Raw genomic sequence first — 22,678 nt, forward strand, 5'->3', positions numbered from 1 at the left:
GAGAGAGAGAGAGAGAGAGAGAAAGAGAGAGAGAGAGGGACAGCATGAGCAGGGGAGGATCAGAGATGAGGAAGATACAGAATCTGAAGCAGGCTCCAAACTCTGAGCTGGCTGTCAACACAAAGCCCAACATGGGGCTCGAATCCACGAATTGTGAGATCATGACCTGAGCCTAAGTCGGATGCTTGACTGACTGAGCCACCCAGGCACCCCTATCATGATAGGGGTGATTTTAAAGTTCCTGACCAATTGATTAAGTTTTTAGCCACCTCCCATGCAGTCATAGATACAAACCATAAGCTATCTTCTGGTGGCCTAAGTAAACAACCAATGTACTGCTTAAAGTTCTTTTAGAGGGACACCTGGGTGGCACAGTTGTTAAGTGTCTGACTTTGGCTCAGGTCATGATCTAGCAGCTCATGGGTTCAAGCCCCACATTGGGCCCCATGCTGGCAGTGTGGAGCCTGTTTGGGATTCTCTCTCACTCTCTCCCTCTCGCTCTCCCTCTCTGCCCCTCTCCCACTTGTGCTTTCTCTCTTTCTCAAAATAAATAAGTAAACTTTAAAAAGTTCTAATTAGAATAGTTTTCCTTTACTCTAGTCTTTCTTTCAGAGCCACCCTCGCTGGGACTATAATGCACTGGCTATGCCCTCTGGCTTGTGACCACATATCATAAACTTGGGCCCAAGTCTTTTCTTCCCCAGTCACATAGTTATAAGGAATTCCACATAATGCCATTGATGAGAATGGAGATAGAAGAGGCAATGCACCAGAAGTAGGTGTTGAAAGAGGGAGCCGCCTACCCATGTTGAACCCAGTCACATATATACCATTGCCACTCGATGACTTGGTGTAGCACATTCCTGATTTTATGAATGGTGAGTCAGATAACACCCAGTTCATTAGAGTCAGCTCAGGTCTCAGCTTGATTTTCCACAGTCAGTGTAATGGTTTAAATGGTGCCCCCCCACCAAAATAGGTCTCCTCGGATCTGTATATGTGACCTTCTTTGAAAACAGCATTTTTGCAGGCAGAATTAAGCTGAAGATTTTGAAATGTGGTCATCCTGTATTACTGGGGTGTGCCCTAAATCCCATGACAATTTTTTTAAGTTTAGTTATTTTGAGAGAACGAGAGAGTGAGAGAGCGAATCCTGAGCAGGCTCCGCGCTGTCAGCACGGAGCCCATTGTGGGGCTCAGACTCATAAATCATGAGATCATGACCTGAGCCAAAATCAAGAGTGGGATGCTTAATCCACTGAACCACCTAAGTGCTCCCCAGTGACCAGTGTTTCTTATTCGACACAGCAGAGAAGACCCAGAGAAGGGCTGCGTGAAGATGAAGGAGAGATTGGAGTCACAGGATCAGAAGGAAAAGATTCTTGGAACAACGGAAGCTGAAGGAGAAAAGGTAGGATTCTCTTTTGGAGACTCTAAGAGGGAACGTAGCCCTGCTGACAACCGATTCCCAACTTCTAGCCTCCAGGACAATGAGAGAACAAATTTTTGGTTTTTTTAAGGCATCCAAGTTTGTGATAATTTGTTACCGCAGCCACAGAAAATGTGGCCAGGCTTTTAATTTCTACAGGGGCTTATGGCAAGGCAGAAACTGTTTAAAGGAAGACTAGTTCCCTGCAGAAGGCATCATGGCTACAATGCAAAACACTAGAGGTCTTCACCAGTTCTCCTGCTGGGGCTTGACAAAGAGAAGCCAAAGATAAGAGGGAAAGGCTGCTTGATTCTGATTCTGATGAGGAGTTGGGGAGCAGAAGCTTCTTCCTGAAACAGTGAAGGATTGTGGGGATTGGGAGGTATGCGGTTCTCAATCTTCTCTGTATCTGCCAAAAATAACCTCATCTTCTATCTCAGGAATCCACTCCTTCCTGCTTACGTATGACCTTATCATACAAGACCAAGTAGTGTTGCCCATTTACCAACGCAGCAACTTGTCTCTCCCAGTGATTAAACAATTTGCTCAGTGCCATCTGCGTGGTGACTGTCAGAGCTGAAAGTCAGTACCAGGTATCTTCATCCTTGGCACATGCACTTTTTATTTTATGATATTGCATGTCCCTAGAAACCAATGTAACTGGGGAAAAGTGAATGGAGATAGGACATATGTTTAGCCATAGATGATCTTCAATAATATTTGCCCTGCAGCCAGATAAAGGATTCTTCAAAAGCTATGCTGAGTTAGATATACTTGCCCTGCAGCTACAGACATAAAAGAGTCATTAAACACTTCCAAGGAGGGTATTTGATTTTCCACCAGTGCCCTGAGTTGGATATTCAAGGCTGATTATTTGTCCTTTTCCCCGTGTATGTTCTCTGGGTTTCTTAAGTAGCCAGCACAATCTTTGTCATCTAAATCACCTGACAAAACAGTACACGCCACAGTCACATGACCTCTGCCTTCCCCTGCACACAGCCCCATGCAGCAGTTGCTGATCATTTGAATGACTGTTACTCTACTGCATACTTTGTTATCCATTCTGCCTTGGTGAAGAGATTCTCTGTGCTCCCATCAAATACATGAGCAACCTAATCACAGAAACCCATTTTGGGGATCTGTTTTCAGAAACAAGTCTTGGTTTCATTTACTTTATCTTCCAGATTCCCCACAGCAAACAGATGGCATACTCAGAAGGGATCACTAGAGTTTATTATGAAGGGACATTGACAAGAGTGTGGGCAAAGTTGTTACCCACAAGAAATGGAAAACCACCTGACTAGTAAGACTAGAATGCTGTTACCACCCTTGACTTGAAGGTGCCAAGGAGGGGTTGTGTGCTAGAACTGGGAGCTGAAGGTATAGGAAAGGCCATCCAGCAGAAGCAGAAGCAAAAGCAGAAGCATTTTGATATAAGAACCCAGCCACCGCTAAGTAGCGACAGGAAAGGAGGTAGAGAACTAAGTGCCCTGACATTTCCTCCTTCATATCTTCCAATCTCCTGCTGATGCCTCCCGGGGACAATCAGAAGTCAAAGGAAAGGGAGTCAGCCAGTTGATGGGGTCCGAGAAGGTTGCTCTCACAAGGCTCCAAGTGGGATGAAAACTAAGGAGTAGATCTAGAGGGAAAAAACAGAATTCTCAAAAGTGTGTTTACTGACTGGCTAAGGAAGCTGAAAAACAGCAGCAGCCAGTGTGTCACTCAGCTGGTCTGACACAGTCACTGAGTATAGTGGATCCAGAGCTTCTAGCTCCCCAGCTCCCGATCTTTCCTTCCAGGACCACAGGAACAGGAGGAAGCAAACAGCATACTACTTCTCGAGGCTGAATACGTGCGTGCGTGCGTGCGTGCGTGTGTGTACACCCTATTAAACCGACTTCCGGAGGCTGGAAGGTGCACGTGCTTAGGGACCAAACGTACTTGGAGCTGACTCTCCGCTCTGACAGTTACAACCTACATGACAATGGGCAAGTTACTGCATTACTTTAAACATCCGTTGCTCCTTCTGTATGGTTTGGAATACTAACCACCCTAACAAAAATGTTGCAAAGAGTAAATGAAATAATGGAAAGTTCTTAATAGAGTTTTTCACACATGGCAAATATTCTTTAAATGTCTCTTTTTCATGTTGACATTTTTCTGTGCTGCTGTAGCCACTGCGTAAAACATATTTGTAACTCATTTACAAGAAAACACATTCTGAGTTCCAATCAGCTTATAAAGCAGTAACAACTGTTTTTTTTAATACAACTTATTTTTTAAGTTGAGAGGGGCCTGTATTTAGGCAAATCATCCAGGGGTGGCTGATGGTCATATTTTCAGAAATGATCGGATCCCTCTCAATGGAATAAAGTGAGTTCCCTGCAAGAAATAAATAATTACATAAGAAAGACTTTGTAACAAAGAGAAGTAACTGGAAATCTGGGTGTATACTCTAAGTAGAATGCTCTTCAACAGTATCCCCAAAACTGTTCAACAGGGGTTAACTCCAGACACCAGAGCGGGATTGGAGACTTGGGAGCACTGAAAGCAGTCCCACTTATTTCTCTGTAGATTTAAATACTGCTTAAATATTTTACAGTGAACGTGCATTCGTTCTGCCTAATTTGTAAAAACATTTAAAACCCTTGCATGGTTCCAGTGTAAGGCCAGGTGTCAATATTATGGACAAAGTAAGACGTCCGCTGTACAGAACAGTAGTGAACTATGGATAAAGAAATGATGCTCTGTAATCAGTAAGATAGTATAAGGCACATTTATTTACCAAAAAGGGGGAGGATTTTAATGATTTGTCATATGGTATGTAAACTAATGCTGCTAGCCATTGCATTACACTGTAAGCTCCAGGATGACATTTCTATTTATTCTTATTTATCCCTAATACCTAGTCTAATAAGTGTTATATGCTCAGTAAGCAAGGGTTGTATGAATGAATATTTTTTATTTTTTTCTTTTTTTAAATGTTTATTTTTGAGAGGGGAGGGGGGAGCACATGTAGAGGAGGGGCAGAGAGAGAGAGGGAGACACAGAAATCGAAGCAGGCTCCAGGCGCTGAGCAGTCAGCACAGAGCCCAATGCGGTGCTCCAACCCACAAACCGTGAGATCAGGACCTGAGCTGAAGTCGGGCGCTCAGCGACTGAGCCACCCAGGTGCCCCTACTCTTTTATTTTTTTAAGTTTATTTATTTATTTTGAGAGAGACAGAGACAGTGTGAGTGGGAGAGAGGTAGAGAGAATCGCACACAGGCTCCTCACTGTCAGCAGGGATCCTGATGCAGGCCTCAAACCCACAAAACCATGAGATCCTGTCCTGAGCCTAAACCAAGAATTGGATCCTTAAATGACTGAGCCACACAGGCACCCCATGAATGATTATTGTTTAAACTGAGAGACAGAGTAGTATGTCAAACAGAACACAGTAAGTGAGTTGTCATGGGTACTCTGAACCTCTCAGTTCCCTCGTCTGTAAAATGGGAAAGTTGAGAACATGAGTAATTTCAAGATTAATTTTAATAAACCCATAGTATCTAAAGTTTTAAGAACTGACATTGAGTCTCCAATTATTTATTCTACCAAGTAAAGATTTTCAAAATTCATCATACATTGTCACTATCGTTTCATAAACAGAAGAAACAGAAGGATATTTTAACACTAAAAATGCAAGAGAGACATAATTCAGAATAAAATTCTTAACAAAAGACCATTGGCAGGCTTCCATGAGAGCAAACACACACGCACACATGTGCACACGGCACACACACAAATTGTATAACAAATTTGACAAAGATTCACAGAAGATTTTGAATCAAGGATTAAGTGAACTCCAGGATCTTCTCATCTCGAAGATTTTGTGGGCACATTTTTATTTTCCTAAACTTAATATTTTTTTTATTTTCCAATGGGAAAATATGTCCTTAATAGCTAAAACTCCAACAGCACTGATGTGTACAAAGTGAGAAAACAAAGCGCACCCCAAGGCTCCCCCCATTCCCACAAATAAAGTGTGTTATATAATCCCCTAGGCTATTTTCTGTGAGGATATAAACATACATACGCGGGCATAGCCTTTTGAAGGAATAAAACTTATTCTAAACTATTAGCTTGCAAAAGTAGAGAGTCACATATGTAGTAATGATCAACTGAACTGAATCTAAATAACATTTAGGGAAAATATTTGTTGGGCTCAATTGAGGGGAGTGGCTCTTTGCCACGCATTCCTCATAGCTGGGCAAGAGGCTTGACTTTTTCTGATCTTAGCAGCCACTTCATTACTGTGCACTGCACATAAGATCCCAAGATCTTATCTCGGGATCAAGATCTGCCAAAGAAGATAAAAAAGCTTGGGAGTGTCCAAAGGCAGGAGAGCAGGTGGACATTTGGAACAGAATTGAAAGAGGTCAGCGAAACCATTCCCCCAGGCTAGGCAAATATCAAGGGGCAAGAGACAGGAGTCTTGAAGTGGGGTGAGGGCCTCATCAGAGAGCCAGAAACCTATGGCTGTGTTTGGGGACACACAGTGGGCAGAAGCAGCAAGAATGTCTGCAAGTTCACACCATCTCCTAATTCTCTAGAAAGCACATGTCAGGACTTGGAAGCACCTGGAAATAAGGCCCAAGAGGCCGGTGGAGGCTGATGCCCACAGCCACTCCCAGACGCCAGGAGATGTTGGGCTTTCCCAGGTTTCAAAATGTGAAAGCAGCAAAATGCAAGAATATTCAACCTACTCAGTTGGTGCTGCTGATTTGGTCCCAAACACTGGCCTTGTCTGCACAGACAAATCAAGGCAAAGAGAGTGGAAGCCATTGGCCTGAATTGGGGCATGCAAGATTCCTGTTAGCTCTTGCCATTTATTCAAGTTTAACAAATGATTACATATTTTGACTGGGTTGAGACAACCTCGGAGTACATAGTCCACTTAGCTTTTAAATACCAAGAATGTTGTCCATGCTTAATAAAGGAGACAGAAGAAAGAAAGCAGTCACTTGGTATGAGTTTGGACAAGTATATTCTCTCTGTGACTGATTTCCTTCTTCACATAAGGATTGACAAATATCCCACTCACGTGACATTGTGCCACCATCTGCCATGTAGCAGTCATCATTAAGAGTGACACAGAACTTTGTTGAGTCAGGATACAGCCTCAATGTCCCCCTCAGTCCTTTTCAGTGCCCTTCAGGCATCCTCGGTTCCTCAGAGCTGGCATCATACATTAAACCTACTTTTGCCATATTTGGCCTCTGTGATCTCATATTCCGGCTAGATCTAGCCTACTAATAGTCTCTGAGAAAAACTCGTCAAAAGTGGAAAAAATCATATCCTCAAAATTAAAAAAAAAAAAAAAAGTGCCTAAATCAGTGTTTAATCACAGGTCAGGACTAAAGCCCCCTGGCGATCTTTTCAGAAACACCCATCCTTGGGACTCACCAGGCCCGGGGTGGGGCCCAGACCCTGGCAGCTTTTAAGAGCCTCACAGGTGATTTCAGTGTGCAGCCAGAGGTGAGAACTACTCATCAAGCAAGTCCATCCTGGCAGATTCTCTTCGCTCCTACATCATCCAGCCTCCGAGTCTATGAGCGAAATGTCCAGCCGAGAGGTTTTCCAGACATTTTCACTGCTGAGGCTTGCTCGCAGCCTCGCCCTGAGCGCGGACGCAGAGCCAACAATTCAGCCTTTCTTCTGGGCTTCGAGCTGCCCCTGGCTGCCGATTGGCTTCTGTCTCCCTTCTTAGCGCTTATTGTCAATCCAAAAAAACTGGGGAGGCTGAAGCAAAATCCTTCTATTTGTTTATGTGGCAACAAGCTCAGAGTCCATGCCGAAAAAAATGTCCTTGGCCTTTGAGAAAGCCGCTTGGAGATGCCTCTGTCTGTTTGAAATGGGCTGGAAACCAGTGGCCACCCCCGGGAGCCGGTCTGCTGAATCAGCCCGTATGAGCAGGGAGAGACCAGGATGATTCAAAGACAAGGGTGTTTTTGATATTTTTGTATCATTTAGCTTCAGAGGAATGCAGAACTTTTAAGGCAGGAATTTGGACTCGAAGGTGGAGAATAGGTCAAATGAACGTTGATTTGTGAGACTGACACTTTCCATTTTGGGGAATTCTTAAAATACAGTGATGCGCTCGTGGAGAAGGAAAGGGACCAAGGAACATTTATGACATTTGTTTTAAAGAAAAGGTCTCATTATTAGGAGACCAACAAACGTGGTATTCACCCCTAAAAGCCTTGGAGGATTGTTTCGAGCTAAGTCTTTGACCCTCAGAAAGATGTGCAGAGGTGAAGAAAAGGAAATATGGCCTCAGTTTTATGTGTAACAAGAAGAAGAAAATAAAATAATCCCTCTACAAATAACAGAAGTTCAAATTTGAAAGCCATGTCATCTACTCTGTGAGAAAAAAAGGAGCATGATCGACTGTTGAGAAAATTCAATAATAATAGTGGCGAGGGTGTGAGAGGAGACCGTATTACCATGGAAACAGATGAAAAGTGTAAAGTTATTTTTTACCATGGTCTCTGCCCACATGTGGAATGCTGGTTACATTCAGGAAGCTACAGAAGCACAAACCCCCTGCCCTCAAGAAATCTGCTGTCTAGATAAAGAGACAAAGGAAAAGTACCATTTAAATAGCAAAAGGATTTATAAACCCCAGTAGCAATTTGAAACACAGAAGACATTTCACAGCTTGGTGAAAAGTAGGTTCTGAGAGTAAAGGTGAGAGGATTCTGGACACGAAAGAGGGTTCTTCTGTCCAGAGTAACTGGGGGAGAATTCACCGTACTGGGGCCCGGGAGCTGGGTCCTGGAGGAAGGGTGGGATTTCTGGAGGTAGGAAGAGCAAGGGTGGGGGAGGGGAGGTGGGAAAGAGCAGCAGTCTGGAGTGTCTTCCCCTCTTTCACCTACGCAGCTTTAGGAAGTGTGACGAAAAGGGAGCAGATCTCTGCTTTGGCATTTTCCTGCTCTGAGGAGCATCAGTGATGTTCTGATCTTCATTGGGTTATACCTAATCAGAATACCAGTCTGGAGCCAAGTTCTTCAGGGAAAGGTCCAGAGTGAAGTAAATTTAGAGAGAAAGGAGAAAGAGGGGCAAGTGTACATTTGTGGAGCACCTCCATGAGCAGGCGCGGTGCTAAGCCCTTTACATGTATAACCATCTTGTCTTCAAAATAAAAATACCAAATCAACAGCCTCTATGGATGGAGTTATTGCTCCCGGTCTATTGAAGTGGTGACAGAAATCTAGAGAAGATCAACAATTTGCCAACCAAAAGCTGCAGCGCAGGAAAGAAATTCTAGGAAGTGGTGGAGGTGATGAACATAACTGAAGGTAAACCTGAAGAAAGACCCGGACATTCCTTAGATTTGTGTTAGTATTGCCTTGTCCTCCACCTTTTCTCTGTGGTTGCCTTCTCCCCACCCCACAATTTCAGTCACCTTACAGAATTTTAGAGTTAGAAGTATCCTAGAAAATTATCCAACACCCCCTTTTGGCTTATGAGGAAATGAGAGCTCAGAGAGACGAGGCTGTGCGTGTACCGGGGGTCCCATAACCAGCCAGCAGCAGAGCCCGGACGCCAGCCTACCATGTTCCCAGCCCACCATGATCTCAGCCCCTGATGAGGGGCTGGGTGAGTCAGAGCCAGAGATGTGTTGTCTCCAGGCAGTTGTGAGAGGAGTTCAGTTTCCTGTCAGTTGTCTGACCCACAGAAGTATCTTCCAGTTCCAAATCCTAACCAATTGCTACTCACTTTGGCTTTTGAGAGGCTTGTATGGGGTGGCAGAGCGTGCCATTTCCTATATGGTTTCTCTTCTTGACTCTGAGCCAGGTGGAGAAAGGAGTTATTGAAGATCACAGTAGACCACAGAAACTCATAGCTCTCTTACCTCAGACTTGCCTCAGTCCACTGGGAGAAAAGTCAAAGTAGAGGCATCTCTGGGTGTGGTGAGCATTTTTCTAGAATTTGCAAGTCAGTGTTGTCAAGAAACAAGACTCGGGATAGGTATAACATCTGTTTTTACCCAAAGGCAGGTTGACCATGGATAAATGGTGGCTGTGTTCCTAGGTTTCCAACATGTAAACGTGGACTTAAGGGAAAGGACCATAAGCCTAATGGAGGGTCAGTGCAGAGATCCTGACTTTCTCTCTCACTGGTATCTCTGGTCATCAGATGGGGAGTAGACAAATCAGCCCTCACTGTGAGAAAGAGGACACCCAGTTTCTGTTGCTTTTGAGGACAACCTACTGATGGCTCTTGAGGCCAACTAGACTAGGAAATAGCACATAGGCTAATGTTCTTCAGCCCAAAGACCAGTTGCCACCAAATCTTACTCCCAGAGACTTGGCCAGCAATGCTGCCAGAGTTGGCAAAAACTACTCTAAATGGCCACCAGTTCCCTTTCAAGCACACACGCACGCGCGCGCACACACACACACACACACACACATACACACACACACACAATGAGACAAGTTTGGGCACACAACATTAAAATAATTAAAACTTTCTTGATTCTATCATCTGAAACCACTAAAACCCCTAGAATTCCTATTAAATAAGAATGACCATGTAGGCAGTTTTATTTGAAACCAAGTCTCAGGTTTTAAAACTGATTCCAATCCAGTTTTGCTTCTTCCCTTGGGGTCTTATTCTGTTGACTTCTAGGCAGCTTTACAAGGGTCCTTCCTACCAGCTAAATGAAGACGGTTTAATCAACCTGCCAGCCACCTCTACTAGCAGTAAGTGCAGAAACAGAATACTCTGTTAAAGCCAAGAGCTTCTATTTCCTTTTTCTAAATTTAAAAATGAGACCAGATGAGCCAAAAAAATAAACATCTACCAGTCAAATTCTAAATCCCACCTCAGGACCAATTTAGAGCATATTTGCATCACATGGCAATTATCTAGTAAATTGAACAGTATAAAAGAAAGCCTAGAGCAAGGCCCCCAACTCGTATACTCAAGCTAACTGAAAAGTGAAAAATGTCTATCTAGTTGCTAACTTCTGTGACACATTATCCACAAAATCTATAGGCATTTTCAGTGTGGAGGAACTGGTAGCTCAGTAGCACTGATCCACCTCCACCCCATCCTGTTGTATTATATCACTGAGGCTTGGGTGAGAATGACCAAAGCTAGAGAGAATAAAGAATAGCATTTCCTGGGGCACCTGGGTGGCTCAGTTTGTGAAGCATCTGACTTCGGGTCAGGTCATGATCTCATGGTTGGTGAGTTCGACCCCGGTGTCAGGCTCAGCACGAAGGCTCAGAGCCTAGAGTCTGCTTCATATTCTGTGTCTCTATCTCTCTCTGCCCCTTCCCAGCTCACGCTCTGTCTCTCTGTCTCTCTCTCTCAAAACTAAGTGAACATTTAAAAAAATAACATTTTCCTACAAAATGGAGACAGGCTCCTTGAGGTCCATCATTCAGATAAAAACTAGTTTTCTACTGGCTCCAAAATTAATTTTCACAAAGTAATTTTTAAGTCTGGTCCAGTATGATCTAGATAATCATTTCTGTTTTCACTTCTTACCATCTTGGTAGATAAATTCTTCATAGAGTTTTCTGCAAGTATTAATCTCCATGGATTTCAGTCACAATGTCATTCAGTGAGGAATCTGTACCAAACTACATCTTAGTACTAAAATGGAGACCATTTAATAAAATACTGTGCTTTACTTTTTTTTTTTAACTGAAGTCTGTACTTTATTCAGATTTTCTTAGTTTTTACCTAATGTCCATTTTTGGTATTAAGATACCACCATACATTTAGCTGTCATGTCTTCTTAGGCTCCTATTGGCTGTTATGGTTTCTTAGACTTTCCTTACATATGATGACCCTGATGGTTTTGAGGTGCACCGGTCAGATATTTTGTAGAAAGTTCCTTAATTAAGATTTTATTTTTTTTTACTTTTTATTTTTTTTTTATTTTTTTATTTTTTTATTTTTTTACAAATAGTTTATTGTCAAATTAGTTTCCACATAACACTCAGTGCTCATCCCCACAAGTGTCCTCCTCTATGCCCATCTCCCATCCCCCCCACATCCATCAGTCCTCAGTTTTTGTCAGCATTCAAGAGTCTCTCATGGTTTGCCTCTCTCCCTTTCCCCCACCATTTCCGCCCTTCTTATCCCACTTGTTCCTCCATCAAGTTCCTCCTAATCCTCCTATACGTGCAAACATATGATATTTGTCCTTCTCTGCCTGACTTATTTCGCTCAGCATAACCCCCTCAAGGTCCATCCAGGTTGCTACCCATGGCCAGATTTCATTATTTCTCATTGTCATGTAGTATTCCATGGTATAGATAAACCACATCTTCTTGATCCATTCATCTGTTGATGGACACTTAGGCTCTTTCCATGATTTAGCTATTGTGGAGAGTGCTGCTATGAACATTGGGGTACATGTGCTCCTATGCCTCAGCATTTCTGTATCCCTTGGGTAAATTCCTAGCAGTGCTATTGCTGGGTCCTAGGGGAGTTCTATTGTTAGTTTCCTGAGGAACCTCCACACTGTTTTCCAGAGGGGCTGTACCAGTTTACATTCCCACCAACAGTGGAGGAGGGTGCCCGTTTCTCCACCTCCTCGCCAGCATCTAGAGTTCTCTGATTTGCTCATTTTAGCCACTCCGACTGGCGTGAGGTGGTATCTCAGTGTGGTTTTGATGTGTATTTCCCTGATGAGGAGGGATGCTGAGCATCGTTTCGTGTGTCTGTTGGCCATCTGGATGTCCTCTTTGGAGAAGTGTCTGTTCATGTCTTCTGCCCATTTCTTCACTGGGTTGTTTGTTTTTCAGGCGTGTAGTTTGGTGAGTTCCTTATAGATTCTGGATATTAACCCTTTATCTGATATGTCATTTGCAACTATCTTTTCCCATTCCGTTGGTTGCCTATTAATTTTCTGGGTTGTTTCCTTGGCTGTGCAGAAGCTTTTAATCTTGATGAGGTCCCAATTGTTTATTTTTGCTCTTGATTCTCTTGCTTTTGGGGATGTGTCAAGTAAGAAGTTGCTGCGGTGGAGGTCAAGGAGGTTGTTTCCTGCTTTCTCCTCTAGGGTGTTGATAGTTTCCTGTCTCACGTTCAGGTCCTTTATCCATTTTGAGTTGATTTTTGTGCATGGTGTGAGAAAATGATCTAGTTTCATTCTTCTGCATGTTGCTGTCCAGTTCTCCCAACACCATCTGTTAAAGAGGCTGTCTTTTTTCCACTGGATATTCTTTCCTGCTTTGTCAAAGATCAGTTGGCTGTATACTTTTGGGTCCACTTCTGAGTTCTCAATTCTGTTCCATTGGTCTATGTGTCTGTTTTTGTGCCAATACCATGCTGTCTTGATGATGACAGCTTTGTAGTAGAGGCTAAAGTCTGGGATGGTGATCCCTCCCGTTTTGGTTTTATTTTTCAGTATTACTTTGGCTATTCGGGGTCTTTTGTGGTTCCATACAAATTTTTGGATAGTTTGTTCTAGTTTTGAGAAGTATGCTGGTGCAATTTTGATTGGAATTGCATTGAATGTGTAGAGTGCTTTGGGTAGTAATGACATCTTAACTATATTTATTCTTCCTATCCATGAGCATGGAATGTTTTTCCATTTCTTTGTGTCTTCTTCAATTTCCTTCATAAGTTTTCTATAGTTTTCATCATACAGATCTCCTGTATCCTCGGTTAGGTTTATTCCGAGGTATTTTATGGTTTTTTGTGCAATTGTGAATGGGATCAGTTTCTTGATTTCTCTTTCTGTTGCTTCATTGTTGGTGTATAAAAATGCAACTGATTTCTGTACATTGATTTTGTACCCTGCAACTTGGTTGAATTCTTGAATCAGTTCTAGTAGGCTTCTGGTGGAGTCTGTCGGGTTTTCGAGGTAGAGTATCCTGTCATCTGCGAAGAGTGAAAGTTTGACTTCCTCTTTGCCAATTCTGATGCCTTTGATTTCCTTTTGGTGTCTGATGGCTGATGCTAGGACTTCCAGCACTATGTTAAACAACAGTGGTGAGAGTGGACATCCCTGTCGTGTTCCTGATCTCAGGGGGAAAGCTCTCAGTTTTTCCCCGTTGAGGATGATGTTAGCTGAAGGCTTCTCCTAGATGGCTTTGATGATGTTTAAGTAGGTTCCTTCTATCCCGACTTTCTCGAGAGTCTTTATTAAGAAGGGATGCTGTATTTTGTCAAATGCTTTTTCTGCATCTATTGACAGGATCATATGGTTTTTATCTTTTCTTTTATTGATATGATGGATCACATTGATTGTTTTGTGAATGTTGAACCAGCCCTGTAACCCAGGAATGAATCCCACTTGATCTTGGTGGATGATTCTTTTTATGTGCTGCTGGATTCGATTTGCAAGGATCTTGTTGAGAATTTTTGCATCCGTATTCATCAAGGATATTGGCCTGTAGTTCTCTTTTTTTGCTGGATCTCTGTCTGGCTTGGGAATCAGAGTGATGCTGGCTTCATAAAATGAGTCCGGGAGTTTTCCTTCGACTTCTATTTTTTTGGAATAGCTTGAGAAGAATTGGGATTAATTCTGTTTTAAAAGCCTGGTAGAATTCCCCAGGGAAGCCATCAGGTCCAGGGCTCTTATTTGTTGGGAGTTTTTTGATCACTGATTCGATTTCTTCACTTGTTATGGGTCTGTTCAGGTTTTCTATTTCTTCCCGTGTGAATTTTGGTAGTGAGTGTGTGTTTAGGAATTTGTCCATTTCTTCTAAGTTGTCCAATTTGTTGGCATATAATTTTTCATAGTATTCCCTGATAATTGCTTGTATTTCTGAGGGGTTGGTTGTAATAAGTCCATTTTCATTCATAATTTTGCTATCTGGGTGCTCTCTCTTTTCTTCTTGATAAGTCTGGCTAGAGGTTTGTCCATTTTGTTTACTTTTTCAAAAAACCAACTCTTGGTTTCATGGATCTGTTCAATTGTTTCTTTGGTCTCTATGTTGTTTATTTCTGCTCTAATTTTTACTATTTCTCTTCTTCTGCTGGGTTTAGGGTGTTCTTGTTGCTCTGCCTCTAGTTCCTTTAGGTGAGCTGTTAGGTTTTGCACTTGCGCTTTTTCTAATGTCTTGAAATAGGCCTGGAGAGCAATGTACTTTCCTCGTAGCACTGCCTTTGCCGCATCCCATAGATTTTGAATTGTTGTGTTTTCATTTTCATTTGTTTCCATATATTTTTTAATTTCCTCTCTAATTGCCTGATTGGCCCATTCATTCTTTAGAAGGGTGTTCTTTAACCTCCATGTTTTTGGAGGTTTTCCAGACTTCTTCCTGAAATTGATTTCAAGTTTCAAAGCATTGTGATCTGACAGTGTGCATGGTATGATCTCTATTCTTTTATATTTATTGAGGGCTGCTTTATGTCCCAGTATGTGATCTATCTTGGAGAATGTGCCATGCGCACTTGAGAAGAAAGTAAATTCCCTGGCCTCAGGATGTGAAGTTCTAAATATATCCGTCAGGTCCATCTGGTCCAATGTGTCTTTCAAGTCCATTATTTCTTTAGTGATTTTCTGTCTGGTTGACCTATCCATTGCTGTAAGCGGAGTATTAAATAAAATACTGTGCTTTACTTAAGACCGTGCTTCTCAAAGTGTGGTACATGCTGGTATAATTGGTTATACTCAAAATCATCAAATAAACAGTATGTAAGATCATCAGTTTTATCCACATATTTGGAGGAAAACCTATACTTGTATGAAAGTAATTAGAAATATATACTATGGTTTAGAGCCCAAATGCAAATAACTGTTAACAAAAATGAATATTTCAAAGAAATTAACGATGGGCCACTTTGATGCTGTGTGCCAGATCACCCTGGGTTGTATGTCTACTGTTGCCCGAGGTGGGGAGACGGGAGGATGGTAGAGAGCGTGTCTCGTCTCTTGTGCCATGGAGAGCACTTTAGTGGAGATGTATGAGAAATATTAACAATATCTGTAAGAGAAATAATACTTTAGAGTAAGGAAAATGGTGGCTTCCTTGGAAAACCCTAAGCCCCATATTTCCTAAGAGTGTTCCACTTACCAACAGTCACACAGAAATAATTTTAAGCAGTACATAAATAAGCACTTCATATTTCAGTGTGTTTGAGTGTTTTTCCTCTCTTCATGAATGGCAAGTTATGCTCATGTTGCTCATTTTCCTAAAATTTTTTCTTTCAAATTATTTCGAGTAAAAGAAATGAGTTAAGCTCAAAAACATTAAATGACAGTACATGTGGTAATAGATACAATAAAATCATGAAGGTGGTAAATGAATGGCTGAACTTATACAACCCGAATCAACCTCTACCCTTATAATACTTCTCTTAAGAAATATTGTACATAAAGCCCCTCTGGAAAACAGTGTGGAGATTCCTAAAGAGACTAACAATAGAACTCCCCTATGACCCAGCAATAGCACCGCTAGGAATTTACCCAAGGGATACCGAAATGCTGATGCATAGGAGCACATGTACCCCAATGTTCATAGCAGCACTCTCCACAATAGCTAAACCATGGAAAGAGCCTAAGTGTCCATCAACGGACGAATGGATCAAGAAGATGTGGTTTATCTATACCATGGAATACTACATGGCAATGAGAAAGAATGAAATCTGGCCATGGGTAGCAAATGGATGGACCTTGAGGGTGTTCTGCTGAGCGAAACAAGTCAGGCAGAGAAGGACAAATATATGTTTGCACGTATAGGAGGATTAGGAGGAACTTGACGGAGGACCAAGGGGGAGAAGAAGGGCGGAAATGGTGGGGGAAAGGGAGAGAGGCAAACCATGAGAGACTCTTGAATGCTGACAAAAACTGAGGACTGATGGATGTGGGGAGGAGGGGGGGATGGGCATGGAGGAGGACACTTGTGGGGATGAGCACTGAGTGTTATGTGGAAACTAATTTGACACTAAACTATTTGTAAAAAAAAAAAAAGAAATATTGTACATAAAAGCACTAATAAATGCCAAATTGGGTCAGCCCTATGACCCATCTATTAGATCTAAAAATGACTTATTTTTAAAATTAATTAAAAGAAAACGTATTTCCTCATACATACTTATTTCCAAAGAATATTTATTTCCTCATAAAACTGTAGAAGTACATTCTTGTTTTAACTAAGGATTTGCTGAGTACCAAAAAAAGGTTAGGAGACTGAAGATTCCTGAATGACCTTCTCTTCAAACATAGCTATAGATAGAATGAGTTTTATTTTCAAAGACACTTGGAAAAATTTCCCTTGGATGAACCAGAAGAGTTGGAGGGATCAAATGAGTTCGAACACATCACGTTTGGGAGATCAAGACTGCCTCTCTTTTTTCCAAATCTATTTTCTTGATTACAGAGTCAGACACCAGCATTTTCTATATCCTCATTCCGTTCATTCTGAACACCAGAAATGGCTACCCTGAAGACATAGTAACAATGGGACATCTGATGACTTAAGCCCACCTGCATTAGAATTCTCCCAGGATAGACCTCTTTTCCAGAAATGATCCCCAAGGAACTTCCAAATAAAAGGGCATATACATCTGACTTATTGACCTGGCACCAGACTCTACCTGCCATCTACTCAAACTCAATGCTAAGTAGCTCACACATTGAAAACTCATTGAAAAGTCCAGATGTCTTTGTTCCTATGTGTAAAAGGTGGCAGAGAACATTCTAAATTGACAGCCCTTATGTCCACTCACAACCTCACCCACTGTGACCATAACCCAATGAATATCTCTCAAAAACTGTGAGCCAAGGAGCAGCTAGAAATGCCACTTTGGATTAGCCTCCTGTGTCTACCTACTGTCCTGCTCACTAGATTGCCAGCTCTTAGCACAGTGCCTGATACACAATAATGTAAACGTAAATAATGTAAAAAATGTAAACACTGAGAAATGATTCCATTTTAATTCTTTTATTTGCTATATTCCCCTAAATTCAATTCACTTCAACCTGTTCTTCAACATGTAAAAAACTACTGGAGTTTATTTAGTCCAGATCAAACCAGAGATCGAACAAGTGCCAAGTCATATTCAATAGCAAAATTACAAGCACCAGCCCAGTGAAAGGATTTGAGTTTCTAGAGTTTGCTGCTACAGTTTTCTATGAATCCATCTAATACCATCTATAGCTCAATACCATTTATGTATATACAAGAATCAGTTGACATTCATAATAAGAGTACTAGTTTAAGGTTCTCAAAAAAACCTAAAATAGCTTGGCTTTAGAACCAACTTGATCTCTCTGGCTTAATATGGCCCTTGACAATTTCCTTATGTATCTTTTTCAAAGACTGTATACCGCACCTGGGAATTATGTGTCCAAAGTAAGAGAATAGAAGATGATTCTGTTCAGAAAGAAGGATTATAGAATTAAGATCACAGCAGTGGAAACATTTCTAATAATGGTCATGTTTTTAAGGAGATGTAGTAGAATGAAAAGAAGTAATCAAAGGACAGAGAACCTAATGCCAGGATTGGAAGGTCAACATGGTTGTTGAAACCCTAGAGACTAATATCAGTGGATAGAATAGAGGAGAGGACTGAATCACAGGCTCAATGTCAGGGTATGATTATCTGGGAATTAGGCAAAGGGTAAGATACTAAAGTATGAAATCCTAAAGGGGAAACACTGCTAAAAGTTGACGGGATAATCTCCAATAATGGAGATTATTTTAATGTTTTATTGACATAAAATATTATAATGCTACATCACCTTTCCTGCCTAGAAAATTCCCCAAAATAGGAGTAAGGATAGGAAAAGAAGTGACATTTATTACATGCCTACTATGTGTCAAGCCCTGCACCAGTAGTTTTTACCATTTTTATTTCATTTAGATTATCACAGGGATGGCATGATTTATGCTTGATCTTCAAATGTGAATAGGAAATCTTCAAGTGTGGTGTTTTTAGTGTAATTTCTTTCTATAGCGATTTAACATAATTATTCCTCTATGAAATTAAGTGAGGAACTGTGCTAAATAAAAATTAAAAGAAAAACACAGCAATACAACACCTACCAGATAACTATTATATTCCTGACACTCGCCTGTACATTTAACCTACGTTTATTTTCATATGCTGTCAAAAGCCTTTGAAGGTAGATGCTACTGCTTCTACTTAACATACTATGAAACAGAAATTCAGAGATTAAGAAACTTTCCAAAAGTCACATAATTCATTAACAGATGTGGGATTCAGATGATTCTATTTGATCCCTGCCCATGCTTTTTCGAAGGAGATCATACTACCTTTCAGCTGGAGAGACTTTGAAAGAAAATGATAGTGGTGCCATTTACAGCTACAACGAACAGGTAGAAATAACTTTCAAAGAGAAAAACTGAAAACGTTAACTCCTCTTCACGTGTGAACAGGAATAAAGTTAGTAGCAGGAGGAGGGAAGGGTCTAAGATGAATTGGCATTCTAATTTCAAGATCAGAAATGAAAGGCCAAGGATGAGAGGTATTCTAGTGCTCTGTATTTGTAATGGATAAAGAAAGTTTTTTTCCTAATATTGCTTGCTTTAGCCTGGCTACACTCCTATAATACTTCTGAACATAAGAGATTCTTGACCCAGATCCTCTACCTCTGGTTCCAACAGGAACACACGTTATTAGTAGCACAATTTGTTAATAACATGCATAATTAGTAGTCACCTCTCCCAAAAAGATACACATAGTGCACATTGTTGGAGGGTCCCTGGATTTGTCTGCCTCCCTTTATTTAAGATTAACTATAATCTTGTATCACTTCTCCCAGAGACAGTACCAGGAAAACAGCTTGTTTCTGGGCCTGGTCTGCTTAAGTTTCCTAGGTTAATTTCAACCCCAGATACACATGAGAAATCCCTGGGGATTTTATTTTACATCAATTTCCCCATTCCAAGAGATTCTGATTCAGATGGTATGGGCATTTTTTAAATCTCCCCAGATTATTTTTATGTGTAGCCACAACTGAGAATCATTGGCTTCTGACCATTGCCTTACCTCTGCCATAGACACACATACTCCCACTATCTAATACCCCAGGCTGTGCCATGGAAATTGCTAGGAATTAATGAAGGGCCAATCACGCATATCCTTGACTATTCATACCTTTTTTTTTCTCTTAACTTTCCCACATATCTGTCTTTTGCTTAAACACTTCACTCAAAACTACCCTCAAAATGTATTATAGGCAGAGCCACCTGGGTGGCTCAGTCAGTTAAACGTCTGACCCTTGGTTTTGGCTCAAGTCATGATTTCATGGTTTCTGGGTTTGTGTCCCATGTCAGACTCTTTGCTAACAGCATAAAGCCTGCTTGGGATTCTCTCTCTCTTCTGCTTTCTCTGCCCCTCTCCAGCTCACTCTTTCTCTCTCTCTCTCTTTCAATCTCTCTCTCTGTCTCTGTCTCTCTCTCTCAAATAAATAATCATTTAAAAAAGAGTTATTACAGGCAAATAGCTGAGAGAGACAAGAAGTACCTGCCTCTATGTATGTCTCCACTCTTGCCTATTTTTGTAATACTTTTGGATGGCTAACAGGAAGATTAAACTTCCAAGAATCTTTGAAGAAAATATCCAAATAGTTTGGAAATGTGTTTGATGGTTCCATGAACTTAATTTCCTGGAGTGGTACAAGCTTCCATATGGGAAGGCATGCAGTAAACAAGACTAGACAGCCCCATCTCACATGGATGGACAGTGTGTCATGATTCCAGCCTACCAGCCATATTCAAAAGAAGAGAAAGATAATCAGTTATCCCCACTGTCTTTATGTGCTATATGATACTCCTTTGCTATAGCACAGGACCTACAGAGTTTATATGAGCTAGAGCCACCATATACAAAAAAATCAGGGTGGAAACTCCATTTTTAAACATGAGAAGATACATGATAGCTTATGATAAAACTCTAAAGAGGGAGGGAAAGGATGACATATGCATATATTTTAAGCCAGCACTGTAGGCTTACTTTCTCATTGAATCATTACAATTACCCAACTCTCTCTAGTTCAAAGATGAAAGAACTAAGGTTCAGAAAAGTTAATGTGGAGTCAACATAGCACGATAGGTGGGAAATCCAGGTTCAATTCTGACAGCATTATCACCTGCTAGCCATTTGGTGTGAGGCAAGTTCTTTTCCCTGAGCTTCTGTTTCCCCATCCGTAAGATATAAAGGTAATAAAAGCCCCTGTGCAGCTGTGGCAAGAATTAAGTAATAAGATAAAAACAAGGTAGCAATCACCATTCATTTGATAATCCCTGCCCACATGATTATGGTAGTTAGAACTTACTCAAGATAACATAACAAGGGGCCCGGCCAAAATATGAACTCTGCTCTCTGAAGTCCCATTTCCTTTATGGAGCATAGAAGGTTCAGACCTAAAGAGTTCAAGGGAAGGAAAGAGGGGGTAGATTGAGAAATGCAGGGAAGACTCCAAAATTCAAGGGGTAAGAAATTAGATGAGTTTCAAAGAAAGAACGTAGATAAGCAAGAAGACTTGTATGCTCTCCCCTTTGGGGTTGGGCTAATGCCAGAAATACTGCTTTGTGGCATCCCTCATCAGAAACAGTATTTGATTTACTCTTGGATATACAGCTTCCAGCTTTAGCATGACATTAAGCAGCTATGAGAAAGAGCAGAGAACAAAAATTCGGACGGCCGATTCACCAATCCCAATTCCAAATCCCTCTGCTAGATCTATTAACACACCAGACATTTGTTCCCCAAGTTCTGGTCACTGTGAGCCAGGGCCGAGACAAAGGGCAAGGTGTGGCCACACGTCCCTCTGCCGGCAGACACAGAGAGAACAGAGCCCCTGGAAACTCTTGACATCTGTGAAGCCTTTGAGTGAAAGGGCGCGTCTTGGAGTGTGCCGGCTCTCGCAGCTACCTTCCAAGGTGCCTGAACCACTCCTCTGACTTAATGAAATCCACATGCTGCCCTAGCTATTTATAGGAACAGCCCCGTGTGTGTTTTGTTAAAGTCTCTAGATCATATTTTTTAGCTTTGCAAGTTTATTTCCTACAATCGGTCCATTAAATTTTGCCTCCCTTTCCTCCTCCACCACATTCTTGGAAATCCAAGGTCAACTACGCAAACAAATGTACGGGATTATCAAAATATTTTTAAGCCATCATTTGCCCTCTCTGTTTTTCTTGTGCTCCCGTAAGTGTGAGTTTCTATAGCATTGCTCTTCCTGGAAACTTAGATCTGCTAGGGCAGTCTGACGGAGGGTAATGCAGCCCAAGAGGCAAGGAAGGAAGAGTCGTAAGAGATAGGCAAGGTTGTCACTGAGCCTGTTCCTACTGAGTGGAAGTTAATCACAAAAAGGGCCACAGGAAAGCAAGAAAAATCTTCAGACAAAATAAAAATGCCAACAAAAGGGGAAAAGAGGCCGAAGTGGACTAATCGAGAAACAGAAGAACATTTACCTGCAGAAAATTGGAGAAACTGAAAATGAAGTCCAGTATCTCATAAGGCACAAGAGAAAGAAGCCAAATCTGAGTAATAGTGTAGACCATGTCTTATGAGAGGCCTCTGCCTCCCTTTTCGTACAATCCAGAGGAATGTTTTTATCAACTCTTTGGTAAATACAGGTGGCTTAGTGGCTCTAGAACCCATTCTATCAAGAGGAAATTGCACCTCATCCCATTTTTAAAACATGTTAAGATAAGAGATTCACATAGTTTTCCTTTTTTTCTTTTGTTTTTAAATTCCAGTATAGTTAACATATAGTGTTATATCAGCTTCAGGTGTAAATAGAGTGATTCACCAATTCTATACATTACTCAGCTTATCAAGATAAGTGTACTCTTCTTTTTAATCATTTTTTAAATGTTTTATTATTTATTTTTGAGAGAGAGAGAGAGAGAGATCGAGAGCGAAAGAGAGATAGCACAAGCTGGGGAGGGGCAGAGACAGAGGGAGACACAGAATCTGAAGCAGGCTCCAGGCTCTGAGCTGTCAGCACAGAGCCCAAAGCGGGGCTCAAACCCGTGAACTAAGAGATCATGACCTGAGCCGAAGTCGCACACTTAACCCTCTGAGCCACGCAGATGCCCCAAGATAAGTGTACTGTTAATCCCTTTTTTTTTTTTTTAATTTATTTCTAGGAGAGAGAGAGAGAGAGACAGCATGAGCAGGGGAGGGTCAGAGAGAGAGGGAGTCACAGACTGAAACAGGCTCCAGGCTCTGAGCTGGCAGTCAGCACAGAGCCCGGCGCGGGGCTCGAACCCACGAACCGCGAGATCATGACCTAAGCGAAAGTCGGACGCTTAA

General features: G+C 41.5%; 1 long non-coding RNA gene across 1 annotated transcript in view; it reads left to right on the forward strand.

Moving 5' to 3' along the window:
- The window catches only part of LOC120224816, a 197,684-nt gene that overhangs the window by 84,258 nt on the left and 90,748 nt on the right, over nt 1-22,678 (forward strand). Inside the window, exon 2 of the long non-coding RNA XR_005526666.1 lies at nt 1,309-1,411. This is a non-coding gene — a long non-coding RNA (uncharacterized LOC120224816). The remainder of the gene's footprint in view (nt 1-1,308; nt 1,412-22,678) is intronic.

Source organism: Hyaena hyaena, unplaced genomic scaffold (assembly GCF_003009895.1).
Source record: "Hyaena hyaena isolate Hyena2069 unplaced genomic scaffold, ASM300989v1 scaffold_1253, whole genome shotgun sequence".
Taxonomy (NCBI): Eukaryota; Metazoa; Chordata; class Mammalia; order Carnivora; family Hyaenidae; genus Hyaena; species Hyaena hyaena.